This window comes from Triticum aestivum, chromosome 2A (assembly GCF_018294505.1).
Source record: "Triticum aestivum cultivar Chinese Spring chromosome 2A, IWGSC CS RefSeq v2.1, whole genome shotgun sequence".
NCBI lineage: Eukaryota > Viridiplantae > Streptophyta > Magnoliopsida > Poales > Poaceae > Triticum > Triticum aestivum.
Window position 1 is genome coordinate 482,671,775 of NC_057797.1, and position 19,944 is coordinate 482,691,718.

Consider the following 19,944-nt stretch of genomic DNA (forward strand, 5'->3'; position numbering starts at 1 on the left):
GTATGCTTTAAAGAATAATGATATTCATGAAACTTGTCATCATGATTTTAATTTTCAATTGGATTATGCCTCACATGATAGTTATTTTGTTGAGTTTGCTCCCACTACTATTCATGAGAAGAAATTTGCTTATGTGGAGAGTAATAAAAATTCTATGCTTGTAGATCATGAAAAGAATGCTTTATGTGATGGTTATATTGTTGAATTCATTCATGATGCTAGTGAAAATTATTATGAGGGAGGAATATATGCTTGTAGGAGTTGCAATAATATCAAGTTTCCTCTCTGTGTTGAAAATCTTGAAGCTATGCTTGTTTTACCTTCCTATGCAAGTTGATTCTTGTTCCCATAAATTGTTTGCTCACAAAATCCCTATGCATATGAAGTGGGTTAGACTTAAATGCGCTAGTCATATGCTTCATGATGCTCTCTTTATGTTTCAATTCTTATCTTTTATGTGAGCATCATTGAAATCATCATGCCTAGCTAGGGGCGTTAAACGACAGCGCTTGTTGGGAGGCAACCCAACTTTATTTTTGTTCTTTGCTTTTTGCTACTGTTTAGTAATAAATAACTGATCTAGCCTCTGTTTATATGTGGTTTTATGTTTTGATTAGTGTTTGTGCCAAGTAGAACCTTTGGGAAGACTTGGGTGAAGTCTTTGCGATCTTGCTGTAAAAAAACAGAAACTTTTGCACTCACGAGATTAGCTGCCATTTTTTTACTGGAGAGTGAGTTTAGGTTGATTCTTTTTAATATTATTAATAGACAAATTCCTCAGGCCCAACAATTTATTTCAGAATTTTTGGAGTGACAGAAGTATTCGAATTATACAGATTACTACAGTCTGTTCTGTTTTTGACAGATTCTGTTTTCTATGTGTTGTTTGCTTATTTTGATGAATCTATGAGTAGTATCGGAGGGTATGAACCATAGAGAAGTTGGAATACAGTAGATATTACAACAATATGAATTTAGATTGAGTTCACAACAGTACCAAAAGTGGTGATTTATTTTCTTATACTAACGGAGCTTACGAGTTTTTTGTTAAGTTTTGTGTTGTGAAGTTTTCAAGTTTTGGGTAAAGATTCGATGGACTATGGAATAAGGAGTGGCAAGACCCTAAGCTTGGGGATGTCCAAGGCACCCCAAGGTAATATTCAAGGACAACCAAGATCCTAAGCTTGTGGATGCCCCGGATGGCATCCCCTGTTTCGTCTTCGTTCATCGGTAACTTTACTTGGAGCTATATTTTTATTCACCACATGATACGTGTTTTGCTTGGAGAGCATCATTTTATTTTCTTTTCTTTTGCTTGCTGTTTGAATAAAATACCAAGATCTGAAATTATTAAATTTTAGAGAGTCTTCACATAGTTGCATAATTATTCGATTACTCATTGATCTTCACTTTTATCTTTCAGAGTAGTTTATCATTTGCTCTAGTGCTTCACTTATATCTTTTTAGAGCACGGCGGTGGTTTTATTTTGAAGAAATAGATGAACTCTCGTGCTTCACTTATATCATTTTGAGAGTCTCTGAACATCATGGTAGTTTGCTTTGGTTATGAATTTAGTCCTAATATGATAGGCATCCAAGAGGGATATAATAAAAACTTTCATATGGAGTGCATTGAATACCATGAGAAGTTTGATACTTGATGATTGTTTTGAGATATGAAGATGGTGATATTAGAGTCATTCTAGTTGAGTAGTTGTGAATTTGAGAGATACTTGCATTAAATTTTGTGATTCCCGTAGCATGCACATATGGTGAACTGTTATGTGATGAAGTCGGAGCATGATTTATTTATTGATTGTCTTCCTTATGAGTGGCAGTCGGGGATGAGCGATGGTCTTTTCCTACCAATCTATACCCCTAGGAGCATGCGCGTAGTACTTTATTTCGATAACTAATAGATTTTTGCAATAAGTATGTGAGTTCTTTATGACTAATGTTGAGTCCATGGATTATACACACTCTCACCCTTCCACCATTGCTAGCCTCTCTAATACCGCGGGACTTTCACCGGTATCATACACCCACCTTATACCTTCCTCAAAATAGCCACCATACCTACCTATTATGGCATTTCCATAGCCATTATGAGATATATTGCCATGCAACTTACCACCGTTCCGCTTGTTATGACACGTTACATCATTGTCATATTGCTTTGCATGATCATGTAGTTGACATGGTATTTGTGGCAAAGCCACCTTTATAATTCTTTCATACATGTCACTCTTGATTCATTGCACATCCCGGTACACCGCCGGAGGCATTCACATAGAGTCATATTTTGTTCTAAGTATCAAGTTGTAATTCTTGAGTTGTAAGTAAATAAAAGTGTGATGGTCATCATTATTAGAGCATTGTCCCATCTGAGGAAAGGATGATGGAGACTATGATTCCCCCACAAGTCAGGATGAGACTCCGGACGAAAAATAAAATAAGAGAGAAAAATAGGCCATAAAAAAGGCCCAAAAAACAAAACAAAAACAAAAAAATGAGAGAAAAAGAGAGAAGGGGCAATGCTACTATCCTTTACCACACTTGTGCTTCAAAGTAGCACCATGCTATTCATGATAGAGAGTCTCCTATGTTGTCACTTTCATATACTAGTGGGAATCCTTCATTATAGAACTTGGCTTGTATATTCCAATGATGGGCTTCCTCAAAATGCCCTAGGTCTCATGATCAAGCGAGTTGGATGCACACACACTTAGAATCTTTTTGAGCTTTCATACACTTATAGATCTAGTGCATCCGTTGCATGGCAATCCCTACTCACTCACATTGATATCTATTGATGGGAAACTTCATAGCCCGTTGATACACCTAGTTGATGTGAGACTATCTTCTCCATTTTGTCTTCTCCACAACCACCATTCTATTCCACCTATAGTGCTATATCCATGGCTCACACTCATGTATTGAGTGAAGATTGAAAAAGTTTGAGAACATCAAAAGTATGAAACAATTGCTTGGCTTGTCATTAGGGTTGTCCATGATTTAAATATTTTGTGTGATGAAGATAGAGCATAGCCATACAATATGATTTTGTAGGGATAGCTTTCTTTGGCCATGTTATTTTGAGAAGACATGATTACTTTGTTAGTATGCTTGAAGTATTATTATTTTTATGTTAATATTAAACTTTTGTCTCGAATCTTTCGGATCTGAATATTCTTGCCACAATAAAGAGAATTACATGGATAAATATGTTAGGTAGCATTCCACATCAAAAATTCTATTTTTTTTCATTTACCTACTCGAGGACGAGCAGGAATTAAGCTTGGGGATGCTTGATACGTCTCCAACGTATCTATAATTTTTGATTGTTCCATGCTATTATATTATCAACCTTGGATGTTTTATATGCATTTATATGCTATTTTATATGATTTTTGGGACTAACCTATTAACCTAGAGCCCAGTGCCAGTTTCTGTTTTTTCCTTGTTTTTGAGTATCGCAGAAAAGGAAAACCAAACGGAGTCCAATTGACCTGAAATTTCACGGAGATCATTTTTGGACTAGAAGAAGCCCATGGAGTACCAGAGATGGGCCAGAAGAGTCCCGAGGCCACCACAATGGTGGGGGCGTGCCCTAACCCCTGGGTGCGCCCCCCTACCTTGTGGTCACCTCGGCCCCCCTGACTTGTTCTCGACTCCAACACCTATTATATAACCCCCAAACTTCTATAAAGAAACCGAGATCGGGAGTTCCACCGCTGCAAGCCTCTGTAGCCACCGAAAACCAATCTAGACCCATTTCGGCACCCTGCCGGAGGGGGGAATCCCTCTCCGGTGGCCATCTTCATCATCCCGGCGCTCTCCATGACGAGGAGGGAGTAGTTCACCCTCGGGGCTGAGGGTATGTACCAGTAGCTATGTGTTTGATCTCTCTCTCTCTCTCTCGTGTTCTTGATTCGGCATGATCTTGATGTATCGAGAGCTTTGCTATTATAGTTGGATCTTATGATGTTTCTCCCCCTCTACTCTCTTGTGATGGATTGAGTTTTCCCTTTGAAGTTATCTTATCGGATTGAGTCTTTAAGGATTTGAGAACACTTGATGTATGTCTTGCATGTGCTTATCTGTGGTGACAATGGAATATCACGTGATCCACTTGATGTATGTTTTGGAGATCAACTTGCGAGTTATGTGACCACATGAACTTATGCATAGGGGTTGGCACACGTTTTTGTCTTGACTCTCCGGTATAAACTTTGGGGCACTCTTTGAAGTTCTTTGTGTTGGTTGAATAGATGAATCTGAGATTGTGTGATGCATATCATATAATCTTACCCACGGATACTTGAGGTGACATTAGAGTATCTAGGTGACATTAGGGTTTTGGTTGATTTGTGTCTTAAGGTGTTATTATAGTACGAACTCTAGGATAGATCGAACGGAAAGAATAGCTTCATATTTTACTACGGACTCTTGAATAGATCGATCAGAAAGGATAACTTTGAGGTGGTTTCGTACCCTACAATAATCTCTTCGTTTGTTCTACGCTATTAGTGACTTTGGAGTGACTCCTTGTTGCATGTTGAGGGATAGTTATATGATCCAATTATGTTATTATTGTTGAGAGAACTTGCACTAGTGAAAGTATGAACCCTAGGCCTTGTTTCCTAGCATTGCAATACCGTTTGTGCTCACTTTTACCACTTGCTACCTTGCTATTTTTATATTTTCAGATTACAAAAACCTATATCTACCATCCATATTGCACTTGTATCACCATCTCTTCGCCGAACTAGTGCACCTATACAATTTTCCATTATATCGGGTGTGGTGGGGACACTGTCGGCATTCTGGGAACGGGGGTCCCAGACTTGCCTGCCTGCGGCCCGCAACGTGGCTCCACCAGCGGTCCCGTACGGCCCATCTTCACCAGCAAACATTCAATACCCTCGCGAGGGGCCAAGCCTCGAGAGGCAGATGACGCAAGACCTCCTCAGGGGAGGCCTCACCAGGCTGGCTCACGAGGGGCGGAGAGATCAAGGCGAGGGGCACCTCGCAAGGTTCCTGTGATGCAAGCCATGGCAACTGGAACCAGGCGGGCGCCAGGCAGGCGCCAGCGTGCGTAGCGTCCTCATTTCCTCTTTGGTGCTAAAGGGGCAAGAGCAGGTGAGGAGTCATGATGCATCAGGCAAAGGTTTCCATATCGGTGGAACAAGACCAAGACCAACAGGATGGCAAGACGGAGGTCACCGTGGAGCCCAAGGCGGCATCACCACCAGAGCCTTTGGCAGGCGAAGACCACTTTTGCCAGGATAGCTTGTACTAGTTGTCTCCCTTCGAATTTGGCCGTTGTGGGATCCCTTCCCGCTCAATATTTGGGAAGAGGACTAGCCACCACCAAGGGAGGCAACTGATTCAGACCCAGATCATCCCGAACCACTCAAGTTCACCACGCACAAGAACACCTCTCCTTAGGAGGATGTTCTTCCCTTGTAACTATTCATCCTCAGCCCAAGAGGCAATCTACCACACCACACTGGAGTAGGGTATTACACCACAATGGTGGCCCGAACCAGTATAAATCTTGTGTCCCGTGTTCTTTCGGTTCGTCGAGCTAGGCTGTGAGATCGTAGAGTGCGTGAACTGGAGAGGGGGAGAGATCTTCGTGTGCACCCTAGTGTTCGAACCTCAAGGGTTTTGCCGGAACCCGAAATCTGACATTTGGCGCGCCAGGTAGAGGATGCGCCGAAGCTTTCCCCTTGGTCGATCCGCGCTCCACCGCTTCGCCAAGTTCATGGATGACGCTCGCCGGGCTCGCACTAAGCACCGGGTCGCTCTCGCCACCCGTGTCGCTTAGACCGCCCCTGTCAGCGGACCTCCGCGCTGTTCTCCGTCACCCGCCGCCAATGCCGCCACCGGCCCGGCGGCAAATGAGCAGCAAGCCTCTTCAGTGCATCCCTCTGTGCAGCGAGATGGTCGCACCGCCACCCCGTCGCTAACTCCGACCGTCTCATCGTCTCACGCTCGCCGCGCCCCCACGGACGTGCATGCCGTGCTGCTCATGGCGCGCGAGCTCCTGCGCTACCGCCCGATCGACGACCTCTACGAGGACTGGTTGGGCTACATCGCCGAGCTCGTCAGTGCCGCAGGGGGCTCTCCGGCGCCATCCCTCTCTTTGCCTCACCCATCCCCGGCTACGGGCGATGTGGCTCACGGAGCGCCTCCACCCCCTCAGCACTAAGATGGCGCCCTCGCACCGAGGCGCCCGACTTAGGGAGCGCCTCAGCCTCCCACGCATCAAGACGGCGTCCTCGCTCCAAGATGCGTGGCCCAGCGGCGCGATCCTCTGCACCGTGTGCCTGCGCACGAAGAAAGAAGTTGCCAGGAGGTTCCTCATCTGCAAGAAGATGCTCCACCGCTTCCAGCACCACTACATGAGGAACGCTTGCTGCGGCAGGGCCATGTGCCACTTGACGTGGTGGCACAGGGACACCAAGGTCAAGCTCCACCTCCATGACGGGCCCTGGTGGCCACAGTGGGCTATCGTGCCTTCACTCTTGAGCTGCGTAGCATCGCCTGGCCGGGCAAGTTCAAGCTGGATCTGCCTCCTCGCTACGACGGCACCCCCGACCCTGTGGAGTTTTTGCAGCTCAACGAGCTGAGCATCGAGACGGCCAACGGCGATGAAAAAGTCATGGCGAACTAGTTTCCCATGGCTCTCAAGGACGGTGCCCGCTCATGGCTCCTGAACCTGCCCCCAGGCTCGATTTCCTTCTGGGATGAGATGCGCAGCCACTTCATCACCAACTTCTAGGGCACTCACGACTGAGGGTGTCCTGGACTAAGGGGTCCTCGGGCGTCCGGCCTGTTAGCCATGGGCCGGACTGATGGGCTGTGAAGATGTGAAGACCGAAGACTGCACCCGTGTCTGAATGGGACTCTCCTTGGCATGGAAGGCAAGCTTGGTGACCGAATATGTAGATTCCTTTCTTTGTAACCAACCTTGTGTAACTCTAGATCTCCCCGATGTCTATATAAACTGGAGGACTTAGTCCGGAGAGAGGGAGATTCATCATCATAGTCATACAAGCTAGACCTCTAGGGTTTAGCCATTATGATCTCGAGGTAGATCACCCTCTTGTAATAATCGTATTCATCAATATCAATCAAGCAAGACATAGGGTATTACCTCCATAGAGAAGAGCCGAACCTGGGTAAACATTGTGTCCCATGTCTCCTGTTACCATCGACCTTAGACGCACAATTCGGGACCCCCTACCCGAGATCCACCGGTTTTGACACCGACATTGGTGCTTTCATTGAGAGTTCCACTGTGCCGTCGATGAAAGGTTCGATGGCCCCTTCAATCATCGATAGTGACGCTGTCCAAGGAGAAACCTTCCTCCCCGAACAGATCTTCATGTTCGGCGGCATCTCACTACAGGCCAACTCGTTAGGCCACCTGGAGCAGATCGAGAGCTACGCCCCTGGCCACCAGGTCAGGTTTGGGAGCTTGAATTATGTTGCGGACATCCGTGGAGATTTGATCTTTGCCGGATTCGAAACCGTGGCAACCGCTCCTGGTCACCTTGACGAACATGACCTAAATCTGTCGTCAGACCGCATCCGGGAGATAGCTCGTGTAACCACTTTGGCCTTAGAACCGGAGCACACCGCGTCATCCAAGGATCGGAGGCTCAACCCCACCATGGAGGCCACAGATTCCCCGGCGTTGGAGCCGCACATGGATTTAACCTCATGCAACAATCGTGTCACTGGAACTCCGGACTATTCTCTGGGTACAAGTTCCGAACCATGTGAGCATGCGGACGCCGAACTGGATCATTTATCGATCATCAAATTAAGCGCCGCAGACATCTTCCAGCACTCGCCTTTGGGCGACGTGCTAAACTCATTAAAAAACCTGTCCTTGATGAAGGACTCACAACCAAATTATATCCGGTCCAAACTAGGGGCTGACAGTGGAGAATTTTGCTTCCCACCCGCCACCCACTTCATAGCCACGGTCGAGGATTTGACCGACACACTTGATTACGACTCGGAGGACATCGACGGTATGGACAATGATGCCGGAGAAGAAGAGGCCCAGAACCCGCCGTTCACCGGACGCTGGACGGCCACTTCCTCATATGATGTGTACATGGTGGATGCACCAAAGGAGAATGGCGGCGATGACAAAGAAGACCTAGTTGAGGATAAACCTCTTGAGATACAATCAAAATGCCGGCATTAGCGGTGCCGCTCTAGGTCATGCCATAGTAAAGACAGCAACACCGGCACAGGAGAAGATAACACTCCGGACGATGCCAAAAATAATGAAGACCCCGTCAAGGTAACCTCCGAACAGGGGGAACAGGATAATGGGCAGGTTAGCCCTGGTAGACAAGCCACATACGAGGACTGGGAGGACAGTAATTATCTTCTGCTCTCCGAGGATGAGGCGAGCCTCGGCACCGAGGACTTCATCGTGCCTGAGGAACCTCTTGAGCAGGAGCGCTTCAAGCGCCAGCTAATAGCCACTGCAAGGAGCCTGAAAAAGAAGCAGCAGCAGCTTCAAGTTGACCACGATCTGCTCAACAATAAATGGACCGACGTCCTAGCAGCCGAAAGATACGACCTCAAGCACCCGGCCAAAAGCTACCCGAAGCACAAATTACTATCTCAGTTCGACGACGAGGCGCCGGAACACATACCACCATCGTGCAATGCGGCTGACCGACCACCACATGGACAGGACAAAGCAGCAACTCAAGCCGAACACCAGCCCGCCCCGCCTCATCGCAAAGGCAGAGGTAAATCAGCTCACGGTCATACATATGACCTTCGACATGACCTGAACAATAAAGCAGGACATACCCGATCAATTTACGGATCGCGAGGACATTCCTCGACACGTGATGATGGCTACATATTCGGACGTGACAAACCTAGTCACACCCGAGCCGACAACCGCAGACGGACTCCATCGAAGCTACGTCACGACGCGACCTGATATAGAGGCACCGCACATCCCCTTTGCTTCACCGATGAAGTAATGGATCATGAATTCCTCGAAGGGTTCAAACCCGTTAACATTGAATCATACGACGGAACGACCGACCCCGCGGTATGGATCGAGGATTTTATTCTCCATATCCACATGGCCCGCGGAGATGACCTCCATGCTATCAAATACCTCCCACTAAAGCTCAAAGGGCCAGCTTGGCACTGGTTAAATAGCCTGCCTGAAAATTCTATCAGCAGCTAGGAGGACTTGGAAGAAGCCTTTCTTGACAACTTCCAAGGCACATATGTCCGGCCACCAGATGCTGATGATTTAAGCCACATAGTCCAACAACCTGGAGAGTCAGCCAGGAAATTTTCGACTAGGTTCCTAACCAAAAAGAACCAGATCGTCGACTGCCCGGATGCCGAAGCCCTGGCGGCCTTTAAACATAGCATCCGCGACGAATGGTTCGCCCGCCACCTCGGCCAAGAAAAGTCGAAATCTATGGCAGCCCCCACGGCACTCATGACCCGCTTTTGCATGGGTGAAGATAGTTGGTTGGCAAGTAGCAAAAACACAGCCAGCGAGGCAGCCCCCTCCGAGGTTAAGAACCGCAACGGCAAGCTCTGACGCAGCAAACACAAACGTCGAAGCAATGACGACAACACTGATGACACTGCTGCCAATGCCGGATTCAGCGGCTCCAAGTCCGGTCAGCGGAAAAAGCCGTATAAAAGAAACAATCAAGGACCATCCAGCACAGACAGCATACTCGACCGCTCGTGCCAAATTCATGGCACCCCAGACAAACCACCCAACCATACCAACAGAGATTGCTGGGTTTTTAAGCAAGCTTGCAAGTTAAATACTGAAAACAAGGAAAAGGGATCGCAGAGCAAGGACGATGACGAGGAGCCCCTGCAGCCAAACACAGGGGGACAGAAGAAGTTTCCCCTCAGGTCAAAACGGTGAACATGATATATGCTACACACATCCCCAAGAGGGAGCGCAAGCGCGCACTTAGGGACGTCTATGCGATAGAGCCAGTCGCCCCAAAATTCAATCCATGGTCATCGTGCCCAATCACCTTTGATCGTCGGGATCATTTGACTAGTATCCGGCAGGGAGGATCAGCCGCACTAGTCCTAGACCCAATCATTGATGGATTCCACCTGACATGAGTCCTCATGGACGGTGGCAGCAGCCTCAATTTGCTCTATCAGGATACAGTGCGCAAAATGGGCATTAACCCATCATGGGTCAAGCCCACAAGGACTACCTTTAAAGGAGTCATACCAGGAGTAGAGGCCCATTGTACGGGCTCAATCACACTAGAGGTTGTCTTTGGATCTCCGGACAACTTCCGAAGCGAGGAGTTAATCTTTGACATCGTCCCCTTTCGCAACGGCTATCACGCACTGCTTGGACGAACCGCATTTGCTCGATTCAATGCGGTACCTCACTATGCTTATCTCAAGCTCAAGATGCCCGGACCATGTGGCGTCATAACAATCAATGGAAATACAGAACGCTTCCTCCATACCGAGGAGCATACCACGACCTTAGCAGCAGAAATACAACGCGACATTTTCCAGCGGAACCTTAGTTCAGCGGCTAAGCCCCCGGACACCATCAAAAGAGTCCGGACTATTCGGCAGCAAGACAGCCCGGCTCATCAAGAGCATAACTAGCAATTTGGCCTCCGTCCCAGTCCCGATCAAACAGCGACATTCGTACCGCGCGTACATAACTACGCACTCAAAATCCCATGGGTATCGATGGAGGCATAGCTAGCTCGCGATCCACAGTGTGGCTCGACCAACCCTAGGATTCGCACACTTTTACTTTTACTTTTCATTTTTGGGTTTTTCTCTTTTTCGAGGTTTCTCCTGACAACCCGTTTGTCGGACACACCAAGGAGGCAAGGAGCTTTGGCGTATAAAGGACTCCCCAGGTGGTCTCTACTAACGATTGCTATACCTATTTTACATACCCGCGCGCAGCTCACTCTTGGTCATGGCATGTTAAATAGCCTTACTTTCTTATCATATTACTTGTACAAGTACACCTCGATGTATCAATCACATTACAAATGGTAAATAAATGGTAGCGTCAGCTTATTACTTAATTTTCCATTTTTCCTTACCTTTGTATCTATTACTCATTGCACACGTACACTCTGGTACATTTTACTTTGCCAGGGGCTTCATCGCGCCCCGCAATACGGCAACAAAGTCCGAACACTTTTTACAGTATAGTTAGGCACCCCGAACTTATAGCATTATATGCATCGGCTCTGAATCATGTCTTTGGTCAATAGCTGGGTTGCCCGGCTCCTGTGCTTACTACCTTACGTTCCTCTATATCGGCTAGGGTAGTAAAGGGAGAACTACTGCGATTGTGTCCCGGTTCTTTCGGACGAGCACCTCAGTAGAGAAAGCCAAAAACTGACTGTCATGATGCAGTGAGAGCTGGTCAGCTGTTCGAGAGGTTTCAAATCCTTAGAGATTTTTTCCGCTTTACATGAGGAATCGGTTTTTATCCGATCAGGTGTGTATAGCGCCCCTAGTTCGGCCTTCCGTATACCAGGGGCTTCACCAAAATTCTCATTGTCAAACTCCTATGGCTAAGTGAGGGCGATAATGGTCGTATAGTCTGATTGCCTTGTTCGTTGCGCTAAACATATCCTTTAAGGACCAGAATATGGAGTAAAGAGTGTTTAGATTTATCTCGAACACCCCCGTACTATCTACGTGGGGGTAGAAGCCGACGACTGGTCAACCCTCAGATTTCACAAACGGCCACACAGGAGGTAAAATTTTAAAATCACAAGCATTATATTACATAACATCATTGTTCCATATTACAGGATAGGATAATATGAATGTTTTCATGGGAATATAATATCCTTCGTACATTTCTCCGCCACAAGGCGGGATCCCTCTATGACACCATCAAAATATAACTCGGGTCGGCGGTGCTCCTTGCCCTCAGGCGGCCCCTCGGTCATTAGCTTCTTAGCATCCATCTTTGCCCAGTGCGTCTTGATGCGGGCAAAGGCCATCCGTGCACCTTCAATACAGACCGACCGCTTTATAACTTCAAGCCGTGGGCAGGCACCCACAAGCCGCTTCACCAGTCCGAAGTAGCTGCTGGGCATAGGCTCGACAGGCCATAGTCGGACTATTAGGCCCTTCATGGCTAGCTCGTCCGCCTTGTGCAACTCGACCAACTATTTCAGCTGGTCGCTGAAGGGCACCAAATGTTCTGGTCCAAGGTATTGAGACCAGAACAGCTTCTCAGTAGAACTCCCTTTTTCAGCCTGATAGAACTCGGCAGCATCCGCTACGCTGCGCGGCAAATATGTAAACGCCCCTGGAGAGCTCCAAATTCGGGTAAGTAAAAGGAACGCTTCCTTCGCAGACTTTCTTTGCATAACAAAAGCCTTACCCGCAGCATCTTCTTGGCCGCTTGGATTTCCTGAAGGGCGCTCTGGGCTTCGGGTCGGGCATCTTGTGTGCTCTGGCGGGCCTTCGCAAGTTCGAACCCTTGCGTCTTAGAAGCGCGCTCCAGGGACTCGTACTTCTTGACCGTGTCCTGGAGCTCTTGCTGGACCTCGCTGATCCAGGCCTCGGGCTTCTCACGCGCGGCGCGTTCCTTGGCCTCTCTGTCCTCGGCCTCGGCTAACGCCTTCTTGAGGACCACCACCTCGGTCGTGGCCCATAATAAAGTTCATGACACCTCAGTCAGCACAAACCATTCATCCCTCCTAAATATACACGTAGGTTACTGCATACCTTGGCTGTCCTCCAGTTGCTTCTTTACGAGACCGAGCTCTTTCTCGGCCCGCTCCAGGTTCTGCTTCATTCCAGAGACCTCCACAGTATGAGCGGCAGCAGCCAGCAGCGACGCCTGCTTATTCACATAGACATCTTATGTTAGACTCCTGTAAAATTATTTTGATCCTCTACTCGGCTTTTCCTTTCCGGACACCAAATAGAGCATCAGGGGCTACTGTCTACACTGTGATATCATTTCTACAATTATATTACTTACCTCAAGGCCTGTTAAAAGGTTAGCGCAGGCTTCGGTCAGTCTGCTTTTGGCAGACTAAACCTTCTCAATTACCGTGCCCATAAGGACACGGTGCTCATCCACAATGGAAGCGCCTCACAGCGCTTCCAGCAGATTCTTCGGTGCCCGGGGTTGGACAGGGGTCACTGGCGGAATATGCATACCCCCTTCTTTTGAAGGAGGTTGCGTGCCAGATTCGGGAGCTACATTGGTCTCCGGAATTGAATCCGGCTGAGAGATGGACTGAACATGACCCTCCTCACCACCAGCCTCCATGGGGATCGGCTCCTGCTGATGTCCGGCGACGGAGGCATCGCCTTTTGGTGCCTCCCTAGCCTCTCCCCGGCTCAGGAAAGTCCTTCCCCAGAACACCTCCACGTCGTCCTTGGCCTTAGGGGAGTGAGCGGGCGGCGGTGACATGCTGGCCATCTCCTTTGAATCTAGCAAACCCTCTGTCGAGGATCGCAGGGAGCTGTCGCGGGCTGGACTGTGATGGCGTAATATAAATATTAATATCACAAAATGGAAAGGCCAGACATTTGGATGTACATAAGGTACTTACGAGGCAACCTGAGGTTTGGTCTGGGGGGGGTCGCTCCGGACTGCTATCGACATCCCACGTGGAGTTATCCGCGAGGGAGCCCTTCCCCCTCTTGGGCGCCTTCGCCTCCAGAGTTGGCGAGGCCCCCCTTTTCTTCCTTCCCTCCTCAGGGGGGAGTCATTTTCTTCCTCCTCTTCATCATCATCTTCGGCGGCCGAAGAGGGAGTCTTGTCTCCGGACGTCACCTCCGAAGCACCTTTTCGGCAAAGGCCACTCCTGGCCCCTTTGGCCATTTTCTTGGCCTTCTTCTCCGGCACCTCATAAGGTGCCGGAAACAGCATCTTCGTCAGAAGTGGGGTTTCTTGGTCTTCGGGTAGCGGAGCCGGACAGTTAATCCGCCCCGCTATATCGATCCAGGCCTGAAAAATTGATAAGAGGGCTTAAACTCCTTCCTCAAAATATGCCAGTAGGGGGAATACCTTGAAAACATGAAAGAACATACCGAATTGGCCTGGAGTTTTAAGCTAAGCCCGCGATCCTCGGTCATGGGCGGCGGTGTCTCGCCGGCCTTGAAGAGCATTTGCCAGATGTCTTCGTGCGTCGTGCCGAAGAGCTCTAGTAGCGTCTGGTGCTTGGCCGGATCGAACTCCCACAAATAGCAAGTGCGACGCTGGCACGGAAGGATCCGACGAATGAGCATAACCTGGATCACATTGACGATTTTGATCCTCTTGGTTATCATGTTCTGGACACACGTCTGGAGCCCGGTCAGGTCGCTCGAAGAGCCCTAGGTTAGGCCCTTCTCTTGTCAGGAGGTGAGCCGCATCGGAGCTCCAGATCGGAATTTGGGGGCCGCCGCCCAATTGGTGTTGTGTGGCTCGGTGATGTAGAACCACCCCGACTACCACCCCTTCACCGTCTCCACAAAGGATCCTTCAGGGCAGGTGACATTGGGCATCTTGCCCACCATGGCGCCTCCACACTCTGCTTGCTGGCTGCTCACGACCTTCGGCTTCACATTGAAGGTCTTCAGCCATAGGCCAAAGTGAGGTGGGATACGGAGAAAGGCCTCACACACGACAATAAATGCCGAGATATTGAGGATAAAGTTGGGGTCTAGATCATGGAAGTCTAGCCGGTAGTAAAACATCAGTCCGCGGACAAACGGGTGGAGATGGAATCCCAGCCTGCTGACGAAATGTGTGAGAAACACAACCCTCTCATGGAGCTCTGGGGTAGGGACGATCTGTCCCTCGGATGGGAGACGGTGAACGATCTCCTTGGCCAGGTATCCGGCCTCTCGGAGCTCCTTGATGTCTTTCCTCTTAACAGAGGAGGCCATCCACTTGCCACCAGCTCCGGATCTGGACATGGTTGGAGTGCTTTCTCCGGCGTGGGAAGCTAGAGCTTGGGAGTTGGAGCTCAAGAATGGATGGGCAGAGGAAGGAGGAGGCATGGGTGAGTGAGGACAAATCCTTATCCCCTTATAAAGGCCGTGAATGTCGAACGCCTCCCTACTCGCCTTAAAACTCGCCTATTCCCAAGGGCTGTGTAAAGCAGCACGGTTGGGTTACCCACACCCGTATTAATGAGAATCCCGTAATAAGGGGACATGATCTCTGCTTTGACAAGACGTGCCAATGGAAACCGCGTCTCGAGATGTGGGGCGGCAGATGAAAAACGGTTCGAAATTATGACCGGACAGATGTGGTGTCATGTTACAGAAAGTTGTCAGTAGATTGGACTCGTGTAAAATTATATTCTCTCTACGGTTGTGTGTGTGGTGTGTGTTATAGGTCCGGACACGATTGTTTCGTCCGAAGACTATCTTGGAGTTTGGAAGGAGGAACCCGCCTTGCAATGCTGAAGACAGATCCACACGCCGGATACCTTGTCATTGAAGCCAGGTTTAGGGGCTACTTAGGGAGTCCTGGACTAAGGGGTCCTTGGGCGTCTGGCCTGTTAGCCATGGGCTGGACTGATGGGCTGTGAAGATGCGAAGACCGAAGACTGCACCCGTGTCCGGATGGGACTCTCCTTGGTGTGGAAGGCAAGCTGGGCGACCGAATATGTGGATTCCTTTCTTTGTAACCGACCTTGTGTAACCCTAGATCTCCCCGGTGTCTATATAAACCGGAGGACTTAGTCCAGAGAGAGGGAGATTCATCATCATAGTGATACAAGCTAGACCTCTAGGATTTAGCCATTACGATCTCGAGGTAGATCAACTCTTGTAATACTCGTATTCATCAATATCAATCAAGCAGGACGTAGGGTATTACCTCCGTAGAGAGGGCCCAAACCTGGGTAAATATTGTGTCCCCTGTCTCCTGTTACCATCGACCTTAGACGCACAGTTCGGGATCCCCTACTCGAGATCCGCCGGTTTTGACACCGACAGCGACCGCCCCCCGGTCACGGGTGACCTGCACCACATCAAGCAACAACAAGGAGAGACCCTGCAAAAATACATCCAGCGCTTCAACAGTGCGCGTATCAAGATCCCCAAGGTGACGGACAAGGCCATCATTTCAGCGTTTTCCGACGGCGTCCGCGACGTCAATATGAAGGAGGATCTCGCCATTCATGAGGAGGTGTGCATGACCTTGGAGCTGTTCAACATAGCAACCAAGTGTGCAAGGGCTGAGGAGGGGAGCCTCTCCCTCCTCGAGCTTCCAGCTGCGGATCCAGAGGAGAAGAAGGCCAAGGTCAAGGACGTGAAGCGCAAAGGGGTGGCCGTACTTGCAGCAGAACCAGACACCAAGCGCGACCGAGATCTTCCTGAGTCGTCCAAGGGCAGCCGTATGTTCTGCGCCTTTCACAACATGTGTATGCACAACACCAACGACTGCCAAGAGCTCAGGGCCATTCGAGATGGATGCTTCGGTCGACGCCCCGAGCGCAACGACTGGTGCTACGGCCGAGGAGGTGGACGAGGTGGAGGACGTTGGGACGACCGTGGGCCCCGCCAAGAGTGGCGCGACCAGCCTCGCGAGGATCGTTGGCAGGACCAGCCTCGCGAGGGTGCCTGGAGGGACCAGCCTCGTGAGGACCGCCCTCAGGCCAACCCTGGTCTCCCCCCGCTGCCGCTGCCAAGAAGGAACGACGACCATCAACGGGACGAAGGGGCTGGGGGCTTTCAGGAGCCGCGCGCCATCACTTGCATCTTGGATGGCGCTCAGGCCCCAGCCTCCCAGTGCATCTTCAAGCAGTTCTCGCGAGAAGTGAATGCAGTCCTCCCCAAGCTTGAGGCTACGTGCCCGCTCAGGTGGTCCAAGTACGCCATCACCTTTAGCTCAGTGGACCAGCTCAAGTGCGTGGCAACCGCCGGCATCCTCCCGATGCTCTACTCACCCGTCATCAGCAATGTCCAAGTCACCAACACCCTCATCGACGGCGGCGTGGGACTCAGTGTCCTGTCCGTCGAAATGTTCGACAGCCTCCAAGTGCCATACGATCAGCTCTAGCCCACCAAGCCTTTCTCACGAGTGACAGACGGCTCCACCAACCCGATAGGGAAAGTTCGCCTCCCTATCACCTTTGGTCAGCGTGACAACTACCACACCGAGCTCATCGACTTCGATGTCGCCCACAACCACCTGCCATACAATGCCATCCTCGGGTACCCAACACTGGCCAAATTCATGGCAGTCACCCACCATGCCTACAACGTCCTCAAGATGCCCGGAAGCGGCGGAATCATCACGGTCCCTTAGGAAGAAAGAGAAGTGGTGTGCTCCCTCGAGCGTGCCTTCCAAGATGCATCAACCGAAGACCCTGACAGCGCGGGTGCGCAGTACCCTCTTGAGGCCAACCCCAAGAAGAAGAAGCAGCTACTCCATGTTGGGCCTCAGGGGAGCGGCACCTCCAATGGCACCACTTCAGGATCCACGCCAGCGCCTAGGGCGCCTCCTTCCCTCGCATAGGGAGGCGCACCCGGCGCCCTCCTCGGGCAGGGCTTGGGGGCTCTCTTCTGGAGGGCCTCAGACCCGGCCAACATCATGAGGGAGGCGCTCGAGCACCACGTGGAGGCGTGCTTCATGGCACGTTTCCCTCAGGACGATACCGGGCGAAGAGCGCCCGACGCTCAGGAGTTCATCACCAAGGCATCTCAGGAGCTTCAGGAAGCAAGAGCAATACGCGGCGACCGCCACCCACCTGGCGCCGCTCCCCACCCAGGGGAGGGTGGTGAGCTACGCGTCTGCATCGACATCCCAGGGCTCAACAGGGCCGCATCTCAGGAGCGCTTCTGGCCTTCGCATGTTGGCCTGTGTGAGGGCCCACCTCACAGCTACGTTCACATGGCGTTCGGCCTGCCGAGCGTGGCTGCCGCCTTCTAGCGCAATCTGTGGAGCATCCTGGCAGGTCAGGAGGCCAGGCATCACGCGGTCTTGGCGGCAATGGAGACGACCCTCCAGAGGCCACCTGAGCCTCCAGAGCCTCCCGAGGCTCAGGGCCCCGGCGGCTCATGAGAAGAACTTCTTCGCTACGTGTCTTCAGCTACCCTGATACTCCTTCGGCAACCAAACCAAGTGACATCTTTCCAAGTTCATTTAGCTGGGAGCGCCCCCTGGGCTGCATTGTCCCCAAGCCGTGTGGGTCCGTCCCTACGGCATGTATCTGCTTGCATCTTCAGTTCACTCTGCTGGGAGCGCCCCACGGGCTGCATTAACCCCAGGCCGCTCGGGTCCAACCCAGTGGCCTGTATCGTTCTAGCATTTACCTAAGCTAGTTGTTTTTCATGCATGATCTATCTATGGATATCACCTGCTTGATTGTCACCTACGTGGGAGCCACACGCCGATTGTCTTTCTTCAAGATCCATCGCATTAGAAGGCTAGGCACGGCGTCTATGCTCGGGTCCGTCCCTGCAGCATCGATAAATCCAACGGCTGAGCTCTGTCTGGCGGGCCGGCCCTGTTCACGTCACCTCCTGGGGTCGTTGGTGCTTGGCCTTCTCGTGCGATAGCCTCAGGAAATCCACTCGGCGCGGGTTGTCTAACCATCTCGCAGGAACGCCACAGCCATCAAGAATCAAGACCAGGCGCAACCCGCCTTGAGGTAGGGCCTCGTGAGTCCCGCGCTGGCTCATAAGCGCCCAGATACACCTCACCTAGCCCTGCCGTGCAAGCCACATGTCAGGGCGGGGCTATACATGCCCCGGGGGCTCTCCACAGTAGGGAGTCCCCTCCCACAAGCCAGTGATGGACAGACGATCATCGCGGCGATTTGCGCCCCTCCTCGTGCTAACCTGTAGGAACCTCCTAAGGACTACAACGGGCGGTACCGCGAACTCTCTCTCTTCTCAATTCGCTTGCGCATTAAAAGGGGGGATCCTAAGCATCATGACTCAGGAGCTCTTACTAGCTCTCCAGCCCTCACCCCTGGCCTTGACCATGGCATCGCGACCTGGCATACCAGCGGCGGCTGAGCTCGCTCGAGGGCCAGGACCTGAGGACGTAGAGCACCAGGAAGAACATGGAGAAGAGGGGGAGGCCCGCATGGGCCTAACCTAGCTACCCAGCAGCGGCCGACACCCAAGTCTGGTGCGACACAGGAAGATGGCTCCGGAACGCCAAGATAAGTCTTGTACCTGGACCGACCCAGTGCTACGACATAAGATTCTCGCCTTTTCGCTGCCCTGTTGTGGCAACATCGCCTCCCTTTCCCATCCTCAGGTAGCTGCTTGCACGCTAAAGGGTACCTCTTGAGCATCGCGCCTCAAGAGCTCTTACCTGACCTCGGGCCGCTCACCTCCTGGCCTTGACCATGGCATCATGACCTAGCATACTAGCGACGACTGCCGCCTGCGTGGGGACCGGGACCTGTCAGCGTAGAGCACCAAGCTACCGCGGGATTGGAAAGGGGGAACTGAGCCTCAGGAGGACACGTGCTTGCAAATTTTCACAATAAGGATAATATCAACAAAAGGCATTACATACGATTTACACACCCCCGCAGGGTCCGTTTCGATTCCTCGCAGGGAACAAAAGGAAGGGAATTCCTAGGAGCTCTATCTACACACGCCGGACGTCACCGATGCCATCATCAACAGTGGGCCACGGAAGGCCGGCGCCAACCACATCCAGATCAACGGCGGCGGCCAGACGCGGCGACCTTGTTCCGAGATCGACGAGAGCTCGGGGGCACGTAGTTGTCGCCGCTCATCTCTGAAGACTCCACGAGCTCGGGAGAGTCACTCGACCACCAGGGGTCACCGCTGTCGTTGGAGGAGCTGCGGGCAAGGCCAGCGGCAGGCCCGGTGCCAGCCACTGTGCCATCCCAGTGGCTCCCTTCAGGGCAGCACTCCAAGCGGCGGCCTTCCTCGTCGAAGACCTTGAAGAAC